This window comes from Heterodontus francisci, chromosome 3, assembly GCF_036365525.1.
Source record: "Heterodontus francisci isolate sHetFra1 chromosome 3, sHetFra1.hap1, whole genome shotgun sequence".
Lineage (NCBI taxonomy): Eukaryota > Metazoa > Chordata > Chondrichthyes > Heterodontiformes > Heterodontidae > Heterodontus > Heterodontus francisci.
This window is the reverse complement of record NC_090373.1, coordinates 124594551-124615518: the sequence shown is the minus strand read 5'-3', so window position 1 is coordinate 124615518 and position 20968 is coordinate 124594551. Positions and strand designations below refer to the sequence as shown.

Genomic DNA, 20968 nt, shown 5'->3' with positions numbered 1-20968 from the left:
TATGCCTGGTGCTGCTCCTGGCATGCCCTCCCTCAGTCTTCATTGAACCAGGGTTGGTCTCCTGGCTTGATGGTAATGGTAGAGTGGGGGATATGCCGGGCCATGAGGTTACAGATTGCGGTTGAATACAATTCTGCTGCTGCTGATGGCCCACAGCGCCTCATGGATGCCCAGTTTTGCATTTCTAGATCTGTTCGAAATCTATCCCATTTAGCACGGTGATAGTGCCACACAACACGATGGCGGGTATCCTCAATGTGAAGGCGGGACTTTGTCTCCACAAGGACTGTGCGGTGGTCACTCCTACCAATAATGTCATGGACAGATGCATCTGCGGCAGGCAGATTGATGAGGACGAGGTCAAGTATGTTTTTCCCTCGTGTTGGTTCCCTCACCACCTGCCGCATACCCAGTCTAGCAGCTATGTCCTTTAGGACTCGACCAGCTCGGTCAGTAGTGGTGCTACCGAGCCACTCTTGGTGAAGGACATTGAAGTCCCCCCCCTAGAGTACATTTTGTGCCCTCGCCATCCTCAATGCTTCCTCCAAGTGCTATTCAACGTGGAGGAGTACTGACTCATCAGCTGAGGGAGGGCGGTAGGTGGTAATCAGCAGGAGGTTTCCTTGTCCATGTTTGATCTGATGCCATGACACTTCATGGGGTCCAGAGTCGATATTGAGGACTCCCAGGGCAACTCCCTCCCTACTATATACCACTGTGCCACCACCTCTAGTGGGTCTGTCCTGCTGGTGGGACAGGACATACCCAGGGATGGTGATGGTAGTGTCTGGGACATTGTCTGTAAGGTATGATTCCGTGAGTATCACTATGTCAGGCTGTTGCTTGACTAGTCTTTGGGACAGCTCTCCCAACTTTGGCACAGTCCCCCAGATGTTAGTAAGGAGGACTTTGCAGGGTCGACAGGGCTGGGTTTGCCGTTGTCGTTTCCGGTGCCTAAGTCGATGCTGGGTGGTCCGTCCGGTTTCATTCCTTTTTATTGACTTCATAGCGGTTAGATTCAACTGAGTGGCTTGCTAGGCCATTTCAGAGGGTATGTAAGAGTTAACCACATTGCTGTGGGTCTGGAGTCACATGTAGGTCAGACCAGGTAAGGACAGCATATTTCCTTCCCTAAAGGACATTAGTGAACCAGATGGGTTTTTACAACAATCGACAATGGTTTCATGACCATCATTAGACTTGCTTTTAATTTCAGATTTATTAATTGAATTCAAATTCCACCTTCTGCTGTGGTGGGATTTGAACCCATGTCCCCAGAGCAATACCCTGGGTCTCTGGGTTACTAGTCCAGTGACAATACCACTATGCCACCGCCTACCCGATAATGATTGACATGATCCTGCCGGAATACGGAAGAAGTGTTACCCCGTTAAGAGCAAGAGCATAAATATGGTGAAGGAGCTGTAATAGAAGAAATGGTTTGAAATAAAAATTCTATAGGGAATGTGAAAGGGAATCACCTGATGTAAAGTACAGTTGTACCAAATAGTGGTACAGAAATTCAAACCCTGCTTTGAAACAACTCCCTTGCCTCAGGAAGACGTGGAATGTGGGGGTCTGAAAGGGGCAAAATACTTGAGTTTCATTTTATGTCCCTGCCTGCCACCATTTAAAAACTTGGAGTTAACGGGGCTCAAGCACACGGCATAGGCAGACCTTGTGCAATATTAAAGGTACATGTGGCAGAAAGACCTCATGACGTATCTGTTCCTGAAACCTTTGAAAACAGACTACTTGCATAGACAGTTGTTTACTTCAAAGGTACTTCTCTAAAACATGTCTTCCTGACCTAAAATAAAAACAAGAAATGCTGGAAATGCTCAGCAGGTCAGGCAGCATCTGTGGAGAGAGAAGCAGAATTAATGTTTCAGATCAGTGACCTTTCATCAGAACTGGCCTATGTTTTCCTGAATCTTTTGAAGAGTAGATTTGTTAAGTGCTATCTTTCTATGCTGTAGTTAATGGATCCCTCTACCTGTATTAATTATACTAAAGTTAGATTTTAATCAGTCATGGCTAATGCTATGCCTATCATTTGTTTCCTTGCATAAGCACTTCTCATATGTAATACTCAGACATTCAAAGGCAGAAAATAAATCATGCTTTCTTCTCATGGCACTTCAAAGCCATCTTGTTTATCTTGGAGAGTCTGTTGCTCCAAGATGCAAAGGATTTTGATTCGTAACCCTTAACTCCCCAAGATGTCCAACATATAAGATATCAAACGGTTATAATTTTGTCCTTAAAATAAAATGTTTCACTCTTCAAGGATGAGGATACCTTGCATTTTGGCAATCTCATGTGTTTGATAACGTTGAAGATTTATTGATTATCAATATTCAGTCAACAGTGGACTAAGTCTCCTTGGGATTGGCTGGTGGTGAGTTACTCATCCTGAACTATTTGGGTTAGTGCTGCATGAGGTTATGCTCGCTCCTTCATTAGTCCAGTCTATGAACTGCTAAAACTTTTCATCGATGTACATTTCCAGATCATAGCAGTTACAGTTGCAAATTCTGATAAATGACATAAATTCTCTGGATCATCAGTAATGCAGTTTATGTAAGTTTTTTTTTAAATCCTGACTCCAATAAAGAAGTATTATTCAAATTGCATAGGAATTCAGAAATGGCATGAAAGGATATAAATGTTTTCTTTGCAACTGGTTGTTTTCAGTTTGCTCCAGGGCAAATTATGGAATGCAAATTGTATTTGTTCTTTTTCTTCTGTTGTGCTCAATTTACTATATTGTAATAGAGCAAAAGGCTTAGTGATAAATAACATGACTGTGAGAATGAAAGGTCCTCACTACCAATGAAGGAATTTTCCACATCAGACTATTTGATTTGATGTCAGCTATGTGGCCTGGTCCAATCTAGACCTCCTTTGTTATCTCTTGCCCCACCCCCACCTCACTTGCTTATAACCTGTGACTTTTCTAATATTTGTCAGTTCCGATGAAGGGTCACTGACCCGAAACGTTAACTCTGCTTCTCTTTTCACAGATGCTGCCAGACCTGCTGAGTGGTTCCAGCATTTCTTGTTTTTATTTCAGATTTCCAGCATCCACAGTATTTTCCTTTATTTGATTTGATGTGTGATTGAGAAGATCTTTGTGTTTCTTCTAACTTCATTTCAGGTGAAGCACTGTGATATGATTCCAAAAGGTATGTGACATCTCAGTACTGTGTTACAAACTTCATGGCATTGCTGTGTGCTATTAGATAGTGGCTGAGGTTCAAAAGAATAGATTGAATTTAGGTTGATCACAGAGAGCATTCAATTTCCTTTGACCACACCACCACCCCTTATCCCCCAATCAGCAAAATGTAGTCTAATTTTACTATACAGTTTTACTTTCTAACAAATAAGAGAAATGCAATTTTCTTTAGAAAAATAATTGTGGCAATTCTCTATTTTACAGATTTAAGGTTTTGGTATGAAGTTTGAATAGGTGAGAGGAGCAAGAAAAATAGGCAGTGATTCCTCATCTGGCACTGCATGTGCACTGACATACTGCCATATGATAAATGGAAATGTGTGCGTTCAAGTTACCTATATGATATTTTCACTGCTGCATATGTTTTGTTAATGACTTAACTTGGTGTTAATCTTTCACTAATGAACTAAAAACACCAGTTGAAACAATTGTTGCATATGTATAGCACCTGTGTGTGTTGGAGGGGAAATAGATCAACTTAATTTACTCACACTGCCATTTCCTTGAAGTTTTACTCAGGCTTTATTGAAGTTATAAATCACATTCAGATTAGGCCTTCTTCTACTCCTGCAGGTTGCAATGAAGAAGGAAACGTTTTTTGTTAAACCAAACAACTTTGTGATGTTCACTGAATGAAACATATACATTTGAAAAAGAAAAATGAAGCTTACAAAGATAGTAGCCAGAGATACCTTGCAACAACCAGAATTTAGTTCCATTTGGAAGATACCTGCATAGGGAGCACTATTTAAAGAAAGGGTGAATACTCCACTGAGACTTTCTCCTTAGATAATAAAAGCAAAATACTGCAGATGCTGGAAATCTGAAATAAAAACAAAAAATCCTGGAAATACTCAGCAGGTCTGGAAGCATCTGTGGAGAGAGAAGCAAAGTTAATGTTTCAGGTCAGTGACCTTTCATCAGAACTAGACTTTCTCCTGGATGATCCTAGCACAGTATTTTCCAACACCAATGTTGCTAAGTACAATGTTTGCATTCAGGTCATTTGTTTGTTTTAGATATTTAATGCTGATACTTAATGAGAGAAAAGCAACACAGTAGCCTCATTACTATAAAAGATCATTTAAAAAGTATTTCTGTGGCTTATTTACCATACTCAGCTTTTTTCTGTTACTGTACTTTTTATTGATAACGCTTTTGGATCAAAATAAGCATTTTTTTTAAGCTCATTTAGTTTACAAAGTCCTGCTGCATGTGACTAAATAAAGACCTAGATATATGCAATTGCCTTGTTGGGTACCAGCTAGTTCATGGAGAATTGTTGATAAATGTATTGCATTAATACACTAAGGTTTCAAAAAATATTTTTCCTACTTGCCATTACGACTAGGTAAAATCAATGGATTTACAGTCTCATAGATAGAACATAGAACGTAGAACAGTACAGCACAGTACAGGCCCTTAGGCCCACGATGTTGTGCCGAACCTTTAACCTACTCTCAGATCAAACTAACTACCTACCCTTCATTCTACTATCATCCATGTACCTATCCAAGAGTCGCTTAAATGTCCCTAACGTATCTGCTTCTACGACTACCGCTGGCAGCGCATTCCACGCACCCACCACTCTCTGTGTAAAGAACCTACCTCTGACATCTTCCCGAAACCTTCCTCCAATCACCTTAAAATTATGCCCCCTGGTGATAGCCCTTTCCACCCTGGGGAAAAGTCTCTGGCTATTCACTCTATCTATGCCTCTCATCATCTTGTACCCCTCTATCAAGTCACCTCTCATCCTTCTTCGCTCCAATGAGAAAAGCCCCAGCTCCCTCAATCTTTCTTCGTAGGACATGCCCTCCAGTCCAGGCAGCATCCTGGTAAATCTCCTCTGCACCCTCTCTAAAGCTTCCACATTCTTCCTATAATGAGGCGACCAGAACTGAACACAATATTCCAAGTGTGGTCGAACCAGGGCCTTATAGAGCTGCAGCATAACCTCGCGGCTCTTAAACTCAATCCCCCTGTTAATGAAAGCCTTCTTAACAACCCTATCAACTTGGGTGGCAACTTTGAGCGATCTATGGACATGGACCCCAAGATCCCTCTGTTCCTCCACACTACCAAGAATCCTGTCTTTAAGCCTGTATTCCGCATTCAAATTCGACCTTCCAAAATGAATCACTTCACACTTTTCCAGGTTGAACTCCATCTGCCACTTCTCAGCCCAGCTCTGCATCCTGTCAATGTCCCGTTGCAACCTACAACAGCCTTCCACACTATCTACAACTCCAGCAAACTTCGTGTCATCGGCAAACTTGCTAACCCAGCCTTCCACTTCCTCATCCAAGTCATTAATAAAAATCACAAAGAGCAGAGGTCCCAGAACAGATCCCTGCGGAACACTAAAATAAAAGCAAAATACTGCTTTTTGCTGGAAATCTGAAATAAAAACAAGAAATGCTGGAATCACTCAGCAGGTCTGGCAGCATCTGTGGAAAGAGAAGCAGAGTTAACGTTTCAGGTCAGTGACCACTGTTTCTTGTTTTTATCCCTGCGGAACACCACTGGTCACCGAGCTCCAGGCTGAATACTTTCCATCTACTACCACCCTCTGTCTTCTATGGGCCAGCCAATTCTGTATCCAGACAGCCAACTTTCCCTGTATCCCATGCCTCCTTACTTTCTGAATGAGCCTACCATGGGGAACCTTATCAAACGCCTTGCTAAAATCCATATACACCACATCCACTGCTCTTCCTTCATCAACGTGTTTTGTCACATCTTCAAAGAATTCAATAAGGCTTGTGAGGCATGACCTGCCCCTCACAAAGCCATGCTGACTGTCTCTAATCAAACCATGCTTTTCCAAATAATCATAAATCCTGTCTCTCAGAATCCTCTCCAATAATTTGCCCACTACCGACGTAAGACTGACTGGTCTATAATTCCCAGGGTTATCTCGGTGCATCTTCAGTAAGAATAAGAAATCCCAAATATAATAAGGTTATGTTTTGTATTATCAAACAAAACATAACAATTAGAATAATTTTCAGCTACTTGTTGGCCATCTGCAGTGTACTTACCACCTCAGGTGATGATGACTTCAGGGTATGCAGCTATAACCTTGCAATCCTAGTTATTGGGCTCAGAGGACTGGGTCTTAGCTCAAGCACTTCAGTTATTTTCCTGCAGCCACTTCATCTCGGAACTTGAATGTAAATTTTTTTAGATTAGATTAGAAATACAGCACTGAAACAGGCCCTTCGGCCCACCGAGTCTGTGCCGAACATCAACCACCCATTTATACTAATCCTACACTAATCCCATATTCCTCCCAAACATCCCCACCTGTCCCTATATTTCCCTACCACCTACCTATACTAGTGACAATTTATAATGGCCAATTTACCTATCAACCTGCAAGTCTTTTGGCTTGTGGGAGGAAACCGGAGCACCCGGAGAAAACCCACGCAGACACAGGGAGAACTTGCAAACTCCACACTTCTTGAAGCCGAGCAATATAAGATCGCTGCTGGGAAAAAAAATGTGGTTTCAACATTGTATAATTGAAAGAGATAAAGATCAAAGCAAAATTAACCTGGTTAGAAACTGCTGTCACAGAAAAATAATCCATAGAAAGGGAATATAATTGAACCATGGTACACATCAATTATGTATAGTTGTTTATGTCTTCTTTTCCTATAATTAGACTTAGTTATGAGATAACTTGCCAGTTAAACCACATGCATGCTGTTTAAGCCTTTTATTTAATCGACTTTTAAAGGGTTACTAAAGTGAAATGTTCCAGCAGCAATTCTTCATAACTTGTGATATTGTGAAAGACATATCTTTGCTGAAATTTATGTGAATTTTAACATTTAAATAGACCTACACAGCTCACTGAATGCAATTATCATGTATTCAAACAAAGGCAAGCACCCACATTACGAATGATTGCTGAGCAATAGGTTCTGGAGAATCCTGAAAGCTTGAGTGGGCAAATCCTAAACCAAAGCCTAAGGGGAAAAAAGATGCTCACAGAGTAACAGAACTTCCCTAATTTACGAACATGGATGTCAGTCAGACTTCTTTTAAGGAGAACTGAAGTTTGGATCAATTTGCTAAACTTTGCTGATATGCAAATTCACATTCGGAGTAGAATGAATTTACAGGAATATTAAGATCAAGTTGTTGATCTATATGAAATATAAATAGCACAATTCATCACTGGTGACTTTCACTCAGACAGACTTTCACATGTACAATGTGACTATTCTTTCCCTTGTGATTTTATGATACTGGTACATTATCTCCCTTTGAACTCACGACAGCACCCAACACATTTAGTCACCCCATTCCCTCTATCATCTGTTCTCTGTTGTCCAATTCCATGGCATGACTCTTGCAGGTCCTTTTCCTGCCTGTCCCACCATCATCAGCACATCTCCTGAATGCCTTCTTCTCCTTCCCAAATATTTCATCTTTGGCACTTTCCTTTGCCTCATCTACATATACTGCCTTTTTGGTTACATCATCGAGAGGAATGGATTCATATTTTATAAATAATTTGATGACAGCCACGTTATCTCTACAAAGCCTTCCTTACACATTCATCACACTACTATGCAACATTAAGTTTTAGTAAAATCTTTCTTCAACTAAATGAAGTCATCCTGTTTGGCTCCCACCAAACATGCTTGACTCCATTTCCTGGTTCCATCCTTCTCCTGGTTACTTGTTCAGGATAAATCCAATGGTGTGCAACCTCAGTGTTCTGTTTGAACCCTCAGCTGAGCCTCAAATCTCACACCTCATCCAGCTACTTTTTGCTCAGCAACATTTTCCATACTGCTGCTGCTTCACTCCAGCTGCTGAAACCCTTATCCACATACTTGTCACTTTCAATCTCTTCCAATGCTCTCCTCACTGGCTTTCCAAATGTCATCCTACATAAGCTGTAACATGTCCAAAGTTCTGCTGCCTGCACGCTATGCTGCATTAAGTTGTATTCCCATGGCACCCCATCCTTAACAACCTCTATTGTTCAAAATTCTTGTCCTTGTTTGCAAAACCCTCCTGGCCTACCCCTCCTGAGCTCTGGAATCTCCTGCAGTTCTCGATAGTAAAGGGTTCCTGCCACACTTCTTATTCTGTTTCCTTTCTATCCTTCCTTCCTCTAAGCTCTGGAATACCTTTCCTAAACCTCTCTGCCTCTCTACCTCTCTTTCCTCCTTTAAGACACTCCTTAAAACCTAACCCATTGACAAAGCTTTTGGTCATCTGCTTTAATGTCTCCTTATGTGGTTCAGTGTCAAATTTTGCTGTGAAGTACCTTGGGATGTTTTATTTTAAAGGCAGTATGAAGTACAAGTTGTTGTTGTTTTTGACCTTGCTTCCGCCTCCCTAACTCTTCTCCCAGTGTTATTTGTCATCTATTTATGCTTTTGTGAAACACTTAAGGATGTTATCTTTATTAAAGGATGTAGAGTCTGAAGCTCAGCTCACAGTTGAGCAGAATCCCAAAAGTTCCGCACTGTCGGGTTGAGCTTGAGCAGGAAACTCGGACTGAGGATGGGTTAAGGGGCTAAATGTGGAGTTTCTGAACAGGATGGCTTTGGTATTACCAACATTGTGCTACAGAAAGTTTGTCTTACCTGTCAGGGTAGTAGTCAAAGGGGCAACATATAATTGAAGAATTAGAGTAGGCCAAGAATGGAACCTTGGGAGAGACTGGAGGTGCCCATTTGGGCAATGGTCTTTACAGGAGAAGTTCTGCCTGAGGATGGATGTATAAGAATGGAAACTCGTGAGTGCGTGGACGACAGAATAATGGCAGTGGAAGAAGATGGTGTCACTGTTAATGATGTTGAATACCACAGAGGATGAGTAGAGTGAACGCACCATGGCAGCAGTCACAAATAATATGTTAGTTAACTTGACCAGGGAGGTAATTTGCTGTGGGCAGAAGGAAAGCCAGATTGAAGGGAATTCACCAGGGAATGATAGACAGGATTGGCACAGGGTTGGGTGGTGACAACCTGTTTTATAACCTTGGAGAGGAAGTGATAATTGGAGATGGGATGGTAGTTGGAGAGGACAGATGGGTAGAGGGTAAGCAATTTTTTAAAGTGGTGACTGAATACATCAGTTTTGAAAGAGAAGGCAGGGGAAAATAGCTGAGGAGAAGGAGAAATATAGTGAACATTTGGCCAGGAAGGAGTAGTTGGGTAGTCAGAAGCTGAGGTGGTTAAAGTAACATGATGGTTTCTAGTGGCTGAGAAACTCAACTGTTTAGTTTCTCCATTGCATAACTGTATCTTATTACATTGCACATTTATGCTTTACTTTTGTGATTTCTTCAGTGCTATTTGTAACATGACAGTAGGGCCTGATGCATTGTAACATAATAGCAAGATCATTGTATAATTTTAACTCTTAAGAACTATCTGTGCTATGTGATACAAAGAGGTGAAACAAAACAGAATATTGACCTTCACATTGTAAATATCCATATTCCTTTTTATGAAATTAAGAGTAGTAGCAGAAAGTTGATCAATTTCAACAGAGCAAATGCACCTTCCAGCTTGTCCCCTTAGTTGCACTATTTCAGGTAATTATCAAGTTAAACCTCCAGAACGTGCGGGTAATCTTAGACTTCTGCGTTTCCCATCCGAAACTCAACACCGCCCCACCCCCACTCCCACCCAACATAATTTGCTCAAGTAAATATCCAGGCCAATGTTTCAGGTTAATGACCTTACATCAGAACTGGAAAAAAGTTAGAGATGTCACAGGTTTTAAACAAGTACAGAGGAAGCGAAAGGAAAAAGAGGTGGAAAAAACAAAAAGGAAGGTCAGTGATAGGGTGGACAGCAGGGGAGACTAAATCACAGAATATCAGAATAATACAGTGCAGAGGAGGCATTTCGACCCATCGAGTCTACACCGATGCATTAAAGACACCTGACCTGTCTACCTAATCCCATTTGCCAGCACTTGGCCCATAGCCTTGAATGTTATGACGTGCCAAGTGCTCATCCAGGTACTTTTTAAAGGATGTGAGGCAACCTGCATCTACCACCCTCCCATGCAGGGCATTCCAGACCGTCACCACCCTCTGGGTAAAAAGGTTCTTCCTCAAGTCCCCCTTAAACCTCCCTCCCCTCACCTTAAACTTGTGACCCCATGTAACTGACTATTCAAATAAGGGGAACAGCTGCTCCCTATCCACCCTGTCCATGCCCCTCATAATCTTATACACCTCGATCAGGTCACCCCTCAGTCTTCTCTGCTCCAGCGAAAACAACCCAAGCCTATCCAACCTCTCTTCATAGCTTAAATGTTCCATCTGAGGCAACATCCTGGTGACTCGCCTCTGCACCCCCTCCAATGCAATCACATCCTTCCGATAATGTGGCGACCAGAATTGCACACAGTACTCCAGCTGTGGCCTTACCAAAGTTCTGTACAACTCCAACATGACCTCCCTGCTTTTGTAATCTATGCCTCGATTGATAAAGGCAAGTGTCCCATATGCCTTTTTCACCACCCTATTAACCTGCCCTTCTAAATGACAGAAGGGATGACGGTGCGAGGCAAAGGGGGATGTTAATGGGACAAGTAAATAAACTATAGATGGGTCTCGAGCTGTAATTGATAACGCCAGAATCATCACCAGAAGCTGCTGACTGAAAAAATGGGAGCAGTGTTTATGCTCGGCAAATTGTTGAATTCAAATGTGTCCGGAAAGCACCATCATCCCTTAAATCAATCCTCTGTTCCACCCGATAACAGGACCTTCCCTTTTTTCTTTCCACTCCTACCCCAACCTCTGTATTTGCTTAAAACCTGTTAAATCCAGTTCTGATAAAGGTCATCAACCTGAAACGTTAACTCTGTTTCTCTCTTAACAGATGCTGCCTGACCTGCTGAGTATTTCCGGTATTTTCTGTTTTCATTTCAGTAAGTAATCATCAGTGTGGATCTGAAAAAGGTTCTCGCTTTGAGCACCATTCATATTACATTTTGGCAGCATGCACAAAAAAATCCTTTAATAGGTCTTTATATCCTGGAATATCATGTCTCAATGGACTCATCTGTCATAGAGGCCTAGATTCTGCAGCCGACATAATTAACACTACATTGCTCAGCTTGATGATTCAAACATGTCCTTGAAAAAATATTGGAGGCAGAGAGCAAATGCCATACAATATTTGAATGTTAAATGCTTGGAAGAGTTGAAAGTAAAGTACTGTAACAGCTGCATGTAAATATACTGAATATATTATCAGGATTGGAATTTTGAAGGCATAACTTGGCAGACGACAGAATGGACTGATAGCAGCAGAATTCAGGAGGACATAGACTGGTGAAATGGGCATGCAGATGAAATTTAGTGCAGTTAAGTTTGAATGAGGGAGGCAATATAAACTAGATGGTACAATTTTAAAGGGGGATGTAGAAGCAGGTGGATCTAGGGGTTTACATGCAGGAGGTGGCAGAATATGCAGAGAAGGCTTTTTTTGGAAAAAAATCACATGGGACCTCCAGTTTGAAAATAGAGGCATAGGCCAGAAATTTGCCGGGACGCCATAGGTCCCGCTGCCGGGATGTTGCCTGGTCTGGAGGGCATTAGCTATGAGGAGAGGTTGGAAAAACTCGGATTGTTTTCACTGGAACGACGGAGGTGGAGGGGCGACATGATAGAGGTTTACAAAGTTATGAGTGGCATGGACAGAGTGGATAGTCAGAAGCTTTTTCCCAGGGTGGAAGAGTCAGTTACTAGGGGGCATAGGTTTAAGGTGCGAGGGGCAAAGTTTAGAGGGGATGTGCGAGGCAAGTTTTTTTTTACACAGAGGGTGGTGAGTGCCTGGAACTTGCTGCCAGGGGAGGTGGTGGAAGCAGATACGATAGCGACGTTTAAGAGACATCTTGACAAATACATGAATAGGAAGGGAATAGAGGGATATGGGCCCCGGAAGTGCAGAACGTGTTAGTTTAGGCAGGCATCAAGATCGGCGCAGGCCTGGAGGGCCGAATGGCCTGTTCCTGTGCTGTACTGTTCTTTGTTCAATGTGGTTGACTCTTAACTGCCCTCTGAGATGGCCGAGCAAATCACTTAGTTCGAGGCAATTCGGGATGGGCAACAAATGCTGGCTTTGCCAGTGACGCCAATGTCCCATGAAAGATTTAAAAAATTCTTCTTCTTCTCCTTCTTCCTCTTTGGCCTCCTTGTCTCGAGAGACAATGGGTAAGCACCTGTAGGTGGTCAGTGGTTTGTGAAGCAGCGCCTGGAGTGGCTATAAAGGCCAATTCTAGAGAGACAGACTCTTCCACAGGTGCTGCAGATAAAATTGGTTGTCAGGGCTGTTACACAGTTGGTTCTCCCCTTGCGCTTTTGTCTTTTTTCCTGCCAACGCTAAGTCTCTTCAACTCGCCACACTTTAGCCCCGCCTTTGATGCTGTCCGCCAGCTCTGGTGATCACTGGCAACTGACTCCCACGACTTGTGATCAATGTCACAGGACTTCATGTCGCGTTTGCAGACGTCTTTAAAGTGGAGACATGGACGGCCGGTAGGTCTGATACCAGTGACAATGTGACACTCGCTGTATATGTGTCCTTGGGGATCCTGACATCTTCCATGCGGCTCACATGGCCAAGCCATCTCAAGCGCCGCTGGCTCAGTAGGGTGTATATGCTGGGGATGGTGGCCACCTTGAGGACTTCTGTATTGGAGATACGGTCCTGCCACATGATGCCAAGGATTCTCCGGAGGCAGTGAAGATGGAATGTATTGAGACGTCGCTCTTGGCTGACATACGTTGTCCAGGCCTCGCTGCCGTAGAGCAAGGTACTGAGGACACAGGCTTGATATACTCGGACTTTTGTGTTCCGTGTCAGTGCGCCATTTTCCCACACTCTCTTGGCCAGTCTGGACATTGCAGCGGACGCCTTACCCATGCGCTTGTTGATTTCTGCATCAAGAGACAGGTTACTGGTGATAGTTGAGCCGAGGTAGGTGAACTCTTGAACCACTTCCAGAGCGTGGTCGCCGATATTGATGGATGGAGCATTTCTGATGTTCTGTCCCACGATGTTCGTTTTATTGAGGCTGATGGTTAGGCCAAATTCGTTGCAGGCAGCTGCAATCCTGTCAATGAGTCTCTGCAGACACTCTTCAGTGTGAGATGTTAATGCAGCATCGTCAGCAAAGAAGAGTTCCCTGATGAGGACTTTCCGTACTTTGGTCTTCGCTCTAAGATGGGCAAGGTTGAACAACCTGCCATCTGAGCCTGTGTGGAGGAAAATTACTTCTTCTGAAGACTGGAACGCATGTGATAGCAGCAGGGAGAAGAAGATCCCAAACAGTGTAGGTGCGAGAACACAGCCCTGTTTCACGCCACTCAGGATAGGAAAAGGGTCTAATGAGGTGCCGCTATGCTGAATTGTGCCTTTCATATTGTCATGGAATGAGGTGATGATACTTAGTAGCTTTGGTGGGCATCCGATCTTTTCTAGTAGTCTGAAGAGACCACATCTGCTGATGAGGTCAAAGGCTTTGGTGAGATCAATGAAAGCAACGTAGAGGGGCATCTGTTGTTCGCGGCAATTCTCCTGCAGCTTGCGAATCTCTCTGCTCGAAAACTGCACTGTGCCTCAGGGTAGACAGGCTCAGCCAGCTTCTGGAGTCTGTTTAAAACGACTCGAGCGTACAATATTAGAGCATAGTTAAGAGGCGATTTGATAGAATGATTCAAAATTATGTCGAGTAAATAAGGAGAAACTGTTTTGCTGATAGAGGTATTGGTGAACAGAGGACACAGATTAAAGGTAGTTGGGAAAAGAGCTAGACATGAGATGAAGAGAATGTTTTTATGCAGCAAGTTATGATCTGGAATGCCCTGGCTAAAAGGGTGGTGAAAGCAGACTCGTTAACAACTTCCAAAAGGGAATTGGATAAATACTTGAGTGGGAGAGAATTGCAGGGCTACAGGGGGCTCTTGCTGCAATTGTAGAACTGCTTGGTAGTTTTCAGAGTTCTTTAAAGTTGCTTAAGTCTATAGGGAGTGGTGTGGAAGGTTCTGAAGGACTTTGTCGTGACTTCAAGGATTCTGCACACACCAGTACTCCTAGACATGGTTGTAGTAGTTTGCACCACCCTTTGCCGACAGCATAATAGGAAGAATAAGCAGAGTCGACACAGAACAGGGCAAACTCCTGGTAGAGGTAAGAGGAAGAGGGGAAGAAGGGCTGACAGCAGGAGGCCATATCATGCAACTCAGTGAGGAATCGTGCATAGAAATATAGAAACATAGAAAATAGGAGCAGGAGTAGGCCATTTGGCCCTTCAAGCCTGCTCCGCCATTCATTATGATCATGTCTGATCATCCAACTCAGTAACCTGTTCCTGCTTTCTCTCCATACCTTTTGATCCCTTTAGATCCAAGAGCTATATCTAACTCCTTCTTGAAAACGTACAATGTTTTGGCCTCAATTTGCTCCCAATCCTCAGGTCTGTTGTTTTTTCTGGCAGATTTATATGCCTCTTCCTTGGATCTAATGCTATCTCTAATTTCCCTTGTAAGCCATGGTTTGGCTACCTTCCCCTTTTTACTTTTGCGCCAGACAGGGATAAACAATTGTTGCAGTTCATCCAGGCGCTCTTTAAATGTTTGCCTCTGCCTATCCACCTTTTGCCTATCATCCCTTGAAGTAACGTTTCCCAATCCGTCATAGCCAACTCACGCCTCATACCTTCGTAGTTTCCTTCACTAAGATTCAGGACCCTAGCCTCATAATCAACTACATCACTCTCCATCTTGATGAAGAATTCTATCATATTATAGTTGCTCATCCCCAAGGGGTCTCGCACCACTAGATTGTCAACTATTCCTCTCTCATTACACAATACCCAGTCTAGGATGGCCTGTTCTCTAGTTGGTTCCTCAACGTATTGTTCCAGAAAACCATCCCGTATACACTCCAAGAATTTCTCCTCTATGGTATTGTGACTAATTTGATTTGTCCAATCTATATGCAGATTAAAGTCACCCATAATTACAGATGTTCCTTGATCACATGCATCTCTAATTTCCTGTTTAATGCCATTCCCAACATCACCACTACAGTTTGGGGGTCTATATACAACCCCCACTAACGTTTTTTGCCCATTAGTGTTTCTCAGCTCTACCCATACAGATTCCACATCGTCAGAGTTAATATCTTTCCTCACTATTGAGTTAATTTCCTCTTTAACCAGCAATGCAACTCCACAGCCTTTTGCTTTTTGTCTGTCCTTACTAAATACTGAATACCCCTGGATGTTCATTTCCCATCCCTGGTCACCTTGCAGCCATGTCTCCGCAATCCCGACTATATCATACCCGTTTACATCTATTTGCGCAATTAATTCATCCAGTTTATCGTGAATGCTCCGCACGTTAAGGCACAAAGCCTTAAGCCTTGTCTTTTTAACATTACTTGTCCCCTTCCCTCTATTTTTCACTTTGGCCCTGTTTGATTCTGGCCCTTGATTTCTCTGCCTATCACTTTTCTTATTCCCCTTACTGTCTTTTGTTCTTGTCTTTGATCCCCCCTCGTCTGACTCCTTGCAAAAGTTCCCATCCCCCTGCCATTTTAGTTTACACCCTCCCCAACCACTCTAGCAAATACTCCCCATAGAACATCAGTCCCGGTCCTGCCTAGGTGTGACTCGTCTAGTTTGTACTGGTCCCACCTCCCCCAGAACCGGTCCCAATGTCCCAGGAATCTAAAACCCTCCCGCTCACACCATCCCTTCAGCCACGTATTCATCCGATATATCCTGCTATTTCTACTCTGACTAGCACATGGCACTGGTAGTAATCCTGAGATCACTATCTTTGAGGTCCTGCTTTTCAACTTACTTCCTAGCTCCCTATAATCTGCTTTTAGGACCTGATCCTTTGTCTTAGCTATGTCGTTTGTACCAATGTGTACCACGACCACTGGCTGTTCACCCTCCCCCTTCAGAATTTCCTGTAACCGCTCTGAGACATCCTTGACCCGATCACCAGGGAGGCAACATACCATCCTGGAGTCTCTTTTGCAGCCACAGAAACGCCTATCTATTCCCCTTACAATTGAATCCCCTATAACTATTGCATTCCCACACTTTTTACTCCTCCCCTGTGCAACGGATTGGGCTGTTGCTGCTGAGAGGCCATTCCCCCCAACAGTATCCAAAGCAGTATATCTGTTTTGCAGGGGAATAGCCACAGGAGATTCCTGAACCACCTGCCTAGTCCTCTTGCTCTGCCTGGTGATCACCCATTCCCTTCCTGCCTGTGGGGTCTGAGCCTGCGGTGTGACCACCTCTCCATACATGCTATCCACAATACTTTCCACCCTATGGATGCTCCACAGTGTCCCCAGCTGCCGCTGCAGCTCCAAAACCCGGGCTTCCAGGAGCTGCAGCTGGAGATACTTCCTGCACACATGCTTGTCCTGGGCACTGGAAATGTCCCCAGCTTCCGACATGGAACACGGGGAGCACACCACTGCTTTGAGCTCTCCTGCCAGACTTAACCCTTTAAATTAAACCTTTTGGAAGATCTCAATATCAAATAATATCAATTACTCTAGGGCACTTCTTCCCTGATACTCGTTACTACAGCACTCCCTAAAAAAAACACTATTTACTATGTATGAAAAAAAACTGTAAACCTTTCTTACCTTAGATACTTATTCAGCTGTTTAGAGCTATTCCCTAACAGCAGTGGCTCACCAACCAATCACCTTGCAGCTTTCCTGTGATGTCACTGTTGGCTTTTTTTTTCAAGAGGTTGACTGCTCTCCGCTCCAGAAGGTAAGTGAAGGCCCCGAGCCTCACGCTGGATTTATCCGCTCCCAGTTCTGGTTGTATCCAAACAGGTCCAACTGCTCTCTGCTCCTGAAGCGTGCCAGACATCTCTGCTTCACTAAGGAGGTCCTCACTGAAATCTGCCACCGGCTGCAGCCACAACTGCAGCCTTAAAGCAAGGTGAGGACCGCAATGCTAGTGGCTGTGAAGGTGACCGGGGGCATGAACTTTTTGTGCTAGACTCTGACCAAGCTGCAGCAGGAGAAATTTGCAACATCTTCCAGTCAATGTCCAGCTGATGTGTGACCATACCCAACATATTATGCACATCAATGCCTGGCATCCTGGCAGCAGTCATGATGCCTTCATTTTGTGGCAGTCCGCAGATGTACCACCTGTATTTGAGTCACCAAGACACCCAATAACCATCACTGATTTGACAAGGACGAGGTTCCACATGGCTCTTAGTGCGCAATCCTAGCACGAGTAGGCAGCATGCATATAACAAAAGCCATGGACTGAATTTTATTCGGGCACCGCGCTGTGCGGCGGCACCCTTTCAACTCAGTGCAGTGCCCAGATTTAGCGGCTGCCACAGAGCCCCTGCGATATTATGCGCGGGGGCTCATTTGCATCACTGCGCCGAGCCTCCCCCCCCCCCCAATATTATGTGGGGAGAGATGGGACATTCGGCGCAGTGAGGAACCCTTTGACAGCTGTGCAGCAGGTGCTGGGGCCCTATTTTAAGTTCTCCAGCACCTGCTTCCTGACAGCTGTCAAAGAATAGCTGTGGGTGGCACAGTGGCGCAGTGGTTAGCACCGCAGCCTCACAGCTCCAGTGACCCGGGTTCAATTCTGGGTACTGCCTGTGCAGAGTTTGCAAGTTCTCCCTGTGACTGCGTAGGTTTCCGCCGGGTGCTCCGGTTTCCTCCCACAGCCAAAGACTTGCAGGTTGATAGGTAAATTGGCCATTGTAAATTGCCCCTAGTGTAGGTAGATGGTGGGGATGTGGTAGGGAATATGGGATTAATGTAGGATTAGCATAAATGGGTGGTTGTTGGTCGACACAGACTCGGTGGTCTGAAGGGCCTGTTTCAGTGCTGTATCTCTAAATAAATAAAAATACTTACCTGACTGCTGAAGAGTGGGACTTCTGGCAGCAAAGCAGAAACTCGTGCAGAAATCCAGCAGGTCAGGCAGCATCTATGGAGAGAGAAGCAGAGTTAGCTTGTCCAAGTTCACAGAGCTGAAAGTTAACTCTGCTTCTCTCTCCACAGATGCTGCCTGACCTGCTGAGTTTCCCCAGCACTTTCCACTTTGCTGCCACATACTTACACTGCTGTGTCCCAGTGTCCTGTGAAGTTGTGATCCTCTTCTTCCACTCAAGTGTAACATTCCTTCTTGTAGGCGTGCTGCACCTGGGTGAATAATCTTAAATTTGCACATTCCAGGACATGAGACTTAAATACACCATAAAAGGTATTACAGACTTTTACAGAGACACACAGACACAAATTGGAATACACGGGTGTCACAACAAAGTAAATACGTCTTTCACTAAATGTTCCTCACCAACATGTGTGTCATTTTCTCTGTGTGAATGATGTGTGCCAGCATGTAGCGCCAATGTCACATCCCTTTGCAGCGTTGGCCCTTCAGAAGAGCCAACGTATGCAATAACATCATTGCCATGCAACCATTACACATGAGCATCTCCACGGATGCAGTGACATGGACATTGGTTCAACCTCTAATGGTTCACACAGGGATGCTGCAGATGTGGACTGGTGCACAGCAGGTGAGTGAGGATGATGTGTGGTTTGCAGAGCTCATGTCAATTCCTATGGAGCAGAGAGCCTTAGTCTGATAAGCCACTTCCATACGTCCCTAGCTCATTCCTAGCCCTGCGTGCAAAGCCTGGGTGCCATCTGCCCTCCCAAGCGTCTTTCATGTTGTAGGCCCTCAGCGTCCTCATAGTCCGAGGAGGAATCCTGTTGACGTCTCTCCTCATCATGCCAGGCCTGGCCCCTATTGAGTGTATAGTAGTGCAGAGCAGCAAAGAAAGGAGCTGGCCTTTTCGGCCCGTAGTACAGGGCATCACCCTGTCCATCCAGCCATTGGAGGTGCTCTTTCAGCATGCCGATCTCCTGCTCAATGGTGGCTCATGTAGCTCAGTGGCTGGCGTTGTATCTCTCCTCTGCAGCAGTGGTGGAGTCTCTCACTGGTGTCAGGAGACATGTCTGCAAAGGATAGCCCTTATTTCAAGAAGCCACCCCTCAATCTGAGCCAGTTCAGTGAACAGTGGTGGCAGCCGGGACTGGCGCAAGACCCAGGTGTAATAGCAGCTGCCTGAGAAGCGGTCACACATTTGCTGCAAGCATCTGTGGTGTTCACATACCAGCTTCACCTAGATTGAGAGGGCTTCTTTAATGGTGGCGTCTGCAGGTGGTAGCCTGGCAGTAGGCCTGATGGCCACATGAGTGCAGTCAATGAATATTATAACATATGGTTCTGCAGCAATGGTGCCAGAACCAATGGCCCTCTGGGCCTTGCTGTGAGAGTCCGTCCAGAAGTGGACATCCTCATTGGCCCTCCGGTGCAGGGCATTGTTGATCTCCCTGATGCAGCAGTGCACTGCTGACTGTGTGTCCTCACGAAGGTCTCTGGTGGGCCCTTAAAAGGCTGCAGAAGTGTCAGGCTTGAGAACCGCTGCCACTATGAGGAACAAAGGCATGGGATGTCCACTGGAGCCCATGGGCTGCAGGTCATCCTTGAGCAGGGCACAGAGACATGTCACCACCCTCTCTATATGCACAATCTCCTCTGACACTGGTGCTCTGACATCCGATGGCATGTCATGTGGGGCCTGTAGATGCACGGCAATCGTAATGGCGGGTTCCCCTTGGGGGGCTGCTGCTCACGACCCGGGGCCTCTACATGGATCGCACTTGCCTGTTGATATTGCCTCTAGCGCATACAGATCCTCACGCGCAGAGGATTACACAATGTAGGATGAGCCATACCTATTTCCATGTGATAAATAAAGTTGAACCCTTCATGTATTCGAAGGTTCCTAACAGGGCATGGATTGGTGTTGACGGGTACATCAGCTGCTTTTCTGGATCAACTATGTGGTATGCATTGCCCATCTTGGCCAACACTCAGAGTGGCACAACATGACCACATCAAGATCCTACCAGCTGAATCAATTGCTCCCACCATCCATAAAACCTTAATGCTCCTGCCCTTTCTGGCACCCTCCTCACACACAGGGTGCCTAGTGTGCCATTGCCTCCTCACAAACACGAATAAATGCAGAGCGTACACTGTTTACGGAGAGAAGGTACACAGTACCTCCCTTCATGCCTGCATGCCTTTCCCTCCAGCAATTACAGACCCCCTCCCTTTAAGAATACAGAGTTAGACCCCTGCATATCCCCCCCTCCCTCCTCCCTTTAAGAATACAGAATTAGGCCCCTGTGTATCCCCCCCTCCCTTTGAGAATGCCACGTTAGACCCCTGCTTATCCCCCCACTTTAAGAATGCCGAGTTAGACCCCTGCATATCCCCCCTCCTCCCTTTAAGGATACAGAATTAGACCCCTGCATATCCCCCCCCCCCCACTCCTCCCTTTAAGAATGTAGTTAGACTCCTGTGTATCCCCCCTCCCTCTTCACTTCCGTAATGCAGAGTGAGGATCTGCTGGCTTTTCAGATCATGAACGGGATGGCATGTGACGGCCGACCATTCAACGAAAAGTCCAGCAGTATCGGTGGAGAGGCGGCAGGCTGCATAATCAGCAAAGGTAAGTAATCATTACCATATGTTGATTGTGGTGCTACTGCCGGTAATATGCGGTGGGCCCTTCTCGACATCGTGGGTCGAGGCGGGCCTCTCCCTGCAGCATTTTACCGGCTCCCGCAC

General features: G+C 44.9%; 1 protein-coding gene across 2 annotated transcripts in view; it reads right to left on the bottom strand.

The window, feature by feature from the left end:
- The window catches only part of LOC137352804 (four and a half LIM domains protein 2-like), a 123331-nt gene that overhangs the window by 32411 nt on the left and 69952 nt on the right, over nucleotides 1-20968 (bottom strand). Inside the window, exon 2 of one of the 2 annotated variants that reach the window (XM_068018651.1) lies at nucleotides 3733-3808. The exons of the other annotated variant lie outside the window; for it this stretch is intronic. The gene's annotated coding sequence lies outside the window, so the exon portion shown is untranslated. The remainder of the gene's footprint in view (nucleotides 1-3732; nucleotides 3809-20968) is intronic. 2 annotated transcript variants of the gene reach the window in all.